This window comes from Manacus candei, unplaced genomic scaffold, assembly GCF_025592945.1.
Source record: "Manacus candei isolate 608988 ecotype Guabito, Panama unplaced genomic scaffold, ASM2559294v1 h1tg000114l, whole genome shotgun sequence".
Classification (NCBI taxonomy): Eukaryota; Metazoa; Chordata; class Aves; order Passeriformes; family Pipridae; genus Manacus; species Manacus candei.
In genome coordinates this window covers 1,165,060-1,172,937 of record NW_026138162.1, presented here as the reverse complement: position 1 = coordinate 1,172,937, position 7,878 = coordinate 1,165,060, and the positions used below count along the sequence as shown (strand labels likewise).

The 7,878-nt window shown below is 37.6% G+C and overlaps 1 long non-coding RNA gene across 1 annotated transcript; it reads left to right on the top strand.

Annotated features, from left to right (window-relative positions):
- Positions 1 to 2,706: 2,706 nt before the first annotated feature.
- Positions 2,707 to 7,878, top strand: LOC127461882 (uncharacterized). The gene is made up of 3 exons (XR_007900221.1): positions 2,707 to 2,799; positions 4,161 to 4,339; positions 7,366 to 7,878. It is a non-coding gene; the product is annotated as an uncharacterized LOC127461882 (long non-coding RNA).

Genomic DNA, 7,878 nt, shown 5'->3' with positions numbered 1-7,878 from the left:
TGGAAGTTGGCATCTGCACAAGAATGTTTCATGGGACTGTGCATGTTCAGATGAAATATGCTCTAATGTGTTCTGCTGTGCTCGAGTGTCTGTCCTGCTCAGGCAGAAGGAGATGAACAGCTTCTCTAATACTTTTTGCTGCAATAGAAGAAAGCATTACCATTTGGGGAGTTGTATTCCTGAAAAGCAGTGAAAAATAAGAAAGCCAAAAAGGCATATTCTGAATCAGACTACAGTCCTAGCAACAGTCTCATTAATGGTTCTTATTGCAAAAAGCTGTTTCACTTGCTTTCAGAATTACCTGCACTAATGACAACTTTCACTTTCAAGTTATTTACATAAAGTATTGTTCTCATGTCACTGCTAGCAGCTAGATAGCTGCATCTCGCTAGGTGAGATGAAAACGAAACGGATAGAGCAGGTTGCAAATGAATTCAGAGAAAGCTGGGTTTAATGTGGTGGCAGGAAGGACGAAATATTCCCCCCATAATGTTTCCACCATGCATAAGAACAAATACATCACCATTGGGGATTCCCCTACATGAAACCTTCACAGATAGGTCTTCGCAGTGAAGGTGATGATCTGTGATGAGGTAGTCTGTGCTTCACTAGATCTCTCACACTTGGAGTGTTTGTTTCCCAACCTTTTCTGGCAAAAGTGGGTGGGTCTAAGGGGAAAAAAAAGACAATATCAAGATTCTTGAGGAGAAGTCATAGGAAAGAAGAAATTGCAGACCTGCTCAGTATCTGGGCTGGGTATCATTTTCCACAATCTCTGATGGAAAAGCATGGTGTCTAACCCTTCTGACTGGCATTGAAGATCTTCCTACAGTTTGAGAGGTCACCAGCCCATCTGCCAAGCCTTGTGTTGCCACATTGCTCCCACCCATGTCTTGAATCAGCTTCAAGTGCCTCATGGTAGATAAGCAAATACAAATCATTCTGAAATATTACATCCTTCCCTTGAACTTAAGGCTTCCCAGAAAAAAAGGAGACAATTCAAATACATAATGATACTTCAGTGTGATTGAAATTCTGCTCAAAAGGAGCTTCTTTTGTGCTTTTTGCTTGTAACAGAATTGGCTGCAGAGATATAGATATTTTCTCTGAAGAGCAAACCTTGTATGTATGTCCATTGGTAATACAAGTCAGGGGTTTATAGGTAGTTCTAACATACTTTGAATAATTTAGAGCTCCAAAGAGTGCTAGACTGATGCTATCATTTGATAGTGAGTGACTCTTCATCTAACCAAGAGAGAACCTGAGTGTAAACCCCATGTCTAAAAACATTCACTGTAGTTTGCTGCTGAAACATCAGCACCTACTGATCTTATTCTAATATGACTCAGAGAACTCTTTATTGTTTTGATTAATTTGCCCAAAAATATAAAACTTGATGACTTAGGATGGCTTTAATGACTGAGGCCCAAAACTTCATAGAATTTTTGCTAAATTGAAAACATATTTGGAGATAAAATTACTATAAAATTAAATAATGTACACTTAATGAAGGCAGTTAAATAATATATAGTAATATTTTGAAAAATTCCAGTAATAATTATATCTATTAAAAACCTGAATAATTAGCTCCCAGATAGTGTATTTTTCCCTGCTTTGTACAACCCATTGATCTACAGGGCTTTGACACTTTTCCATTGCTGGCATTTATGCTGCACCAGAAATGTGGATGGAATTATGACTTAGATGCAAAATTAATTTCTATCAAAGCACAGTTTAAATTAAAGCAAAAAAACCCTTTTCCTCTTTATTCACATTATGCAATTAATTTGTATATGATGTTGGAGATCTTGACTGAAAATTAGACTGTTTGTACCAAATAAACTTAATCCCTTTTCAGAATATGTTTACTTATTTGTAAGCAGGCAGCATTAGCTCAGTTTTAGAAGGCCCACTCCTGCATTTAATCAGAAATAGCTACTCTGGAGTACTTTTCATGTAGGCAAACTTTTATCTTCCTTCAGAGACAGAGCTGGAATTTCATTCTTTAGGGAAATACTGTACTATGTGAAAAATGCTCATGTTTTAAAGTGATGTACAATTACCATTTTTCAGAATGTCTGTGGAAAACTTCTTAACATTTCTGTTTAATATGTATGACAGATTCTTAACAGAAAACTTCTATCCACAGAATCAACTATTCAGCTTTTGGAGAAGATGCGATACGGCTGCTCAGGCTCATAGTGACTTCCTAGCCAAAAAACAAATCTGAAATTGCTATGTCTAGTTTCATCATAAACACTCAAAATAGAAAGCCTTTCAATATACAGCATAATTTTGTTGATTAAGACACTATATAGCTGATCTTACTTGTTGACTGTTGATTTAGTTTTGTATTTTTTCATTTGCAAAGTTTCCAACTTGTTTTTTTTCTGGACCACTGCTAGTTTTAAGAAAAAAAAATTCCATTATTCTGGATAATGGAACTTTAAATAATAAAAATAAACTAAACATCTAGTGTTGTGTTCTTCAAAAGGTGATAGAGTTTACAGAAAGCACTCTGACACAGAAAACACATAAGTAGCAGAAGCTAATTCATATCTCTGTCGCAACAGAGAAAAATAAAATCTTTGCAGGAGTCTGTTTGAGTGTTTTGGCATCTACTGATCAAGTTTGGAGAAGTAATAAATATTGTCATCCTATTTCAGATAGCAACCACCTCAAGAATGTACCTCTAATTTATAGACAACACCTTTTGGATATATTTTAATAAACTGGCAGGACAGCAGCAAGTGGAGTTTGCTGGAAGCATGGCCTGTGAAGAAGCTCTGAAGTCATCAGGTTTGTTTAATCTGGAAAAGGCTGAAAAGACCCAATGTGTAGAAAACCTATGTAGAAAACTTCTGAAGTGAGAAAGTTAATAATCTGTTCTCCATTATGGACTCTTTAGTACCAGCAGGTAAAAACCACTTACTTCAGAAGTGACAAAGATAACACTGACTCTGTACTGGAAAGAGGATGGATTATTCTTCCAGCCCATTTTCCTAAAATAGCAAATAAGAAACTGATCAATTTTAAAGCTTTACAATATAGTAGGAACTTTTGATAAAATATTTAATTTTGTATTTCTAGATACAAGGGAGAGGAGAGCTTACAGATAGTTATAAGTAGGGGAAAGAAAACAGGTAATGTCTCAAAACCTGAAATATGCCTTTTATTACTGTGAGGCTTAGTAATATTTTGTATCTTTGCTATGCTACCTACTTATATAATGAGGTTTATCTAGACCACCTTATCATGCCAAACCTGAGTTAGCTTCACATAAGATTAAATACTATGTCCTTCAAAAAATTAGTTAAGATTTTTAAATGAAAATGCTTTAATATTTTTTTAATGCTTACATTTGATGAAATGTTCCAGTTTTATATTCCTAGAGGTAAGTAGAAAAGGTCAAAAAAGAGTTGAAGAGAGAAACAAGAAGTGGATTATGCTTAAGAGCAAAAGATTGTGAAGAAGAAAAAAAAAAGAAAAAAAAGGTGCAATACTCCTCGGAATAAGCAATGCATATACTATGCTTGGCTGAATTCTAAATGGAAAATTTTTGTAGACATTAATCAGTTTTGTACATGGTAAAGTAAATATTCCCAATAGATGGATAAAATGTAACTGGTGTTATTTTCTAGGGCAAAAACTGAGTCTTTGTCCTCAAGGTTACAGCAGAAAGTAAATGATGCATATCAGTGCTTGCAGCAAACACACTGGGTGACACACAAGGGTTTTTTTAAATGTAATGTTTTAGCAAAAGCTCTTAAAAACCATTTCCCTTCCATATCTTTTTCCAACTGCAACAGCCAGTGGATTTGGTTATTTTTGCCTCACTGGTGCTCTGAGGTCCTGGTTGTCATTGGGAAACTGTCTGGAATGAACAAGTGTGCCTCATGTAATGGGAAACTAGGCAAGAAGGGAGGGTTTAATCTTCTTGATTGTTGTAAATCTAGTTTCTAGAGAATAACTTCAAAACCAAAGCTTGTCCTTTGATGTTTCTGAAGATCTTATAGTATGACCAAGCATCAGCTTTTGTATTGCTGAGCTCGATTTGTTCTCAGGATGAGTCATTTGCATGATTGTGTGTTAATTTTTAGTAGCAGACTGCAGACAAATGATTGCCACTGGATGTGATGTGATTTTTTTCACATTTTCAGGTGTCCATTAGCAGTTGTCTTTGCCGAACATTGCCTCTTCCTCCAGAGCTGGCAGAATGTGTGATGAGAGAGGTCCTCAACCCTTGTAGTGCTCTATCATCTATTTCACCTTCATTTATTAAATAACAGCAGTTTTTAAAGTGTTTCAAGTTTGCCCAGTTGATTTGGTACTGAAACAGGTGAGGAAGTCTTACCTAAGCTGTTCTGCCAGCTTTGCTCTGAAAGCATTAACCTCAGGCAGAGAAGCTGTGATAAATGGTGGGAAACTGTAACACACACTACATCTAGAGACTCCTCTGCAGATAAGCTTTCGCTAGAGCTGTAGGTTTGGTTGATTTCCAGAAGCGCTAAGATCCAAAACATGTTGAAACGGAAAGAATCTTGTAATGAGACTGGAAACAATTAATGAAAAATCCTGTAAATGGAGTTCAGTTCAAAAATGTTTTTGGCGGCTTTGAAAGCAAGTTGCTTACTTTACTAATAGAGTAGAGAAGTATTTAAGGTCATAAAAATGGTTGTGAAGAGAAAGGATATCCTATACTTTTCAAAGAAATACACACTTGTATTTTCTTCTTTTGCTGCTTACTCCTGAAACAGATTTTTACATTTCCCTGAAAAGTAACATCTTATCAAGTAGATGGCATGTTCTGATATTTCAGATACTTTATTTAATTGCCAAAATCATATGATGCTTCCTTCTGTGTCCTGCAGTTGAACTTTGCCCTTACCAGAGCACTGTTGCCACTTTATAGAACCACAGATAAAAGTCTGAAGTGGAAATTAAATTATTTTTTTTACATAATGATAGTTAATAGTTTTCCGCATAGTAACTTTACTTTCATATCCCTTTCAATTCAGATTAAATGGTTATTTGCAACGAAAAATGTCCATTATAAATTGGCAGATTAAATTCAGGAATCCCTGTGTGAAATTCCATGGTTTATGCACGAGAGTTTCATATAATTATCTGGTTAATTTGAATTAATAATTTGCTATGATCTCCTTTTTTTTAATGCTTATTCTGCCCTCCAAAGAGGTCATAGAATTTCAGAACTTGGAAATATTTTTTTTCCCTAAAAAAATAAATTACCTACAAACTTCTAAAACCTGATCTCTTGAGTGCAGAGCTGCTGTACATGAACTTGTTTATTGGGCATTGCTTTCTTGGTTTTGGGTTGCTTACTGTCACTATATACAGTCAGGCAGACTTAGTAGAATTTAAAACATTACCATTTTTGTGAAGGCTATTTATCTTTTTTGCTGATAAAAAAGATTCCCAGTTTATTTTTAAGCCACTGGAATGATATGTAGACAAGATATTTACAAAACCATCAAAGAATTTGACAACAGTCTCTGACTGCACGCAGTCATACTAACTTCCTGCATTATTGCTTACCTTTACATTTTCTTTAGAAATGGTGCTTTTATTTTACTGCTTTTATTTTTAATATCAGTGCGCACAAGGGAAATGATATATATTCCTCCTATTACTCAATACCTTAATCCTTAAAGTGTTTGCCCGTGAAGGAGGGAAAATTAAATAAAGGGTTTCTTAATCCCCTGCCCACCAGGCTGGGTGCAAGACCATGCTTCTCTCTCCCTTTGAATCTACATTGCTGTGCAAAGTATAACGCAGTACTCCTGGAACCAGGCCAGATGGAAGCTAAAGGCTGGCACTGTGTGGCTTCCCACAGCCTGTGGAGCAGCATTGGAGCAGCACTGCTGTTGTGGGGTGAAGAGGTTGTGGACACTCTTTGAGTCCAAAGACATATACCTTGGTGTCTGACCCATCAGAGCATGCAAACCTGGCCCAGACTACTATAAGAAGGTGAAGGAGGTGTTTGGACGGGTGTGTTGTATGTCTTGACTCTGAAAACACATGCTGCTCCCCAGCCTTGGTCAATATGGCAAGGTTTTGTAATGGACACAGAGTTAGAGGTGGGAAGAGCATGGGGTTTGAGTCAACTCATGGTTGGATAGGCAAGGGCCACAGAAGCTGCTGGTGATGCAGCAAGATGAAACAGCAAAATGAGCTCAAGTTATAGTCGGTCTGGGCAAGATCAACAAGAGGGTCATCAGGGGCAAAGGTTAGACTTCAGTCAGTTCAGGAAATTTTATTGACAGGAACCCTGTGAGCAAGGACCACACAAAGACATATCTGATTAATTTGCCCAGCTCTTGCTGTCTTAAATCTGACGGGCAAATGCTTTTAGGGGAAAATAGGGTTAACATATTTATGCTGCATAAACTTTGTTTGTTCCTCTGAGGAAAAACTCTGTGGGAATTTCTCTGCTTGCAGCCAGCATGTGTACTGCTGTGCAGTGCAATTTACAGTGAGACTAGCAGTATTCCAGTTATAGCTGACCCCAGAAGTCTAATCTTTTGCTAAACAATTTGAAGTGTTTTCTTCCTAAATGCTAACTCAAATGTTTACTGTCTACATAAAACTGCTAATGGTAGGGCTGCTAAGTGCAAGTGGGATACATGAGGCTTTAATTGCAGAGTATGACTCAAGAGGAGAGTACAGGGAGTCTGGGTGGGGGCTGAAGGAGGTACTGGATAATGACAGAACAGAACATAAAGGTGTATGTATGCAAGAGAAAAAACCTGGGGCTTTGCTGAGTTTCCAGTTTTGGTCCAGGTTGAAATGCAGAAGACCTGTTTGAGTCATGCAACGTGGAGTCAGATTTTTGGCTCTCAGTGAAATAACGTTGGTGGCCTATATGGAAATATAGATGGATTCATCTCAGGAACCCCCAGGGACATGGTAGGTGCATGTGGTTCTGGCACTTGCAGCCACTGAGCAGGAAGAGCAACGGTACTGAGCAGCCAGTGGCTGGGGAATACAGTGCAGTGTGGGATGCCCAGCAAGCCTTTTGATCAGCGCATGGGACTTGGCAATCTTGAGGCTCACTCTTGCCAAGAGCTGGATTTGTGAAGAGATTCTGTAACGTGCAGCCATTCCTTCGGGGTATATGATTGAAGTTCACAGCAGTTACCTGTAAAATTTGCTAAATCCAACCACTGTCTCCTGCTCCACCCCCATCAGCACCTGCCATCCCACACTACATTACATGTACATTAGTATGCCTGTTTAAAACTTTGCTGTGTATCAGTGATTCTATTTGAAATGTAATGAGCTACAATGTAATTTGCAGCATGTAACAGCATCCTTCATTCGAACAACTCTTTTTTTGATCCGAAGGTTAGAGCATTTAAAATAAAATCAAGGAAACACAGTGCTCACGGACTGAGGCAATTGGATTCCTCTGGAACAATATGAAACAAGACTTAACAACAAACTGCTGAGTGGTATCACCATGTCAATGGATTACTTTCTTCCCAACTTCTGGCAAAGGAGGAATAATTGCCACAAAGAACTTCTTGCTTTATTCTCGGGGATGAGATACAAAAGATTCAGATGCTCTGCTTTCACTGATGCTATTAATTGGTTTTGAGACACATCCTCATTTTGTCACTTCTAAAGGTGAAGGCTGTTCTGTGTTTTGTTAATGATGACAGCACTGCTGAGAAAAAGGAAGGTCTAAAATATTTAACTTTAAGAACATGACAGATTAAATAACCTGGGGGGTCCTAATAAGCATCATTCACAATGTAGGAGATGACAAGGTGAAATTTTGAAGATGACATTTTGTCACTTGTGGTAGTCACTTAAACTGACAAAAGCTATACATTCTGCTCTGCAGCTTCTTTACTC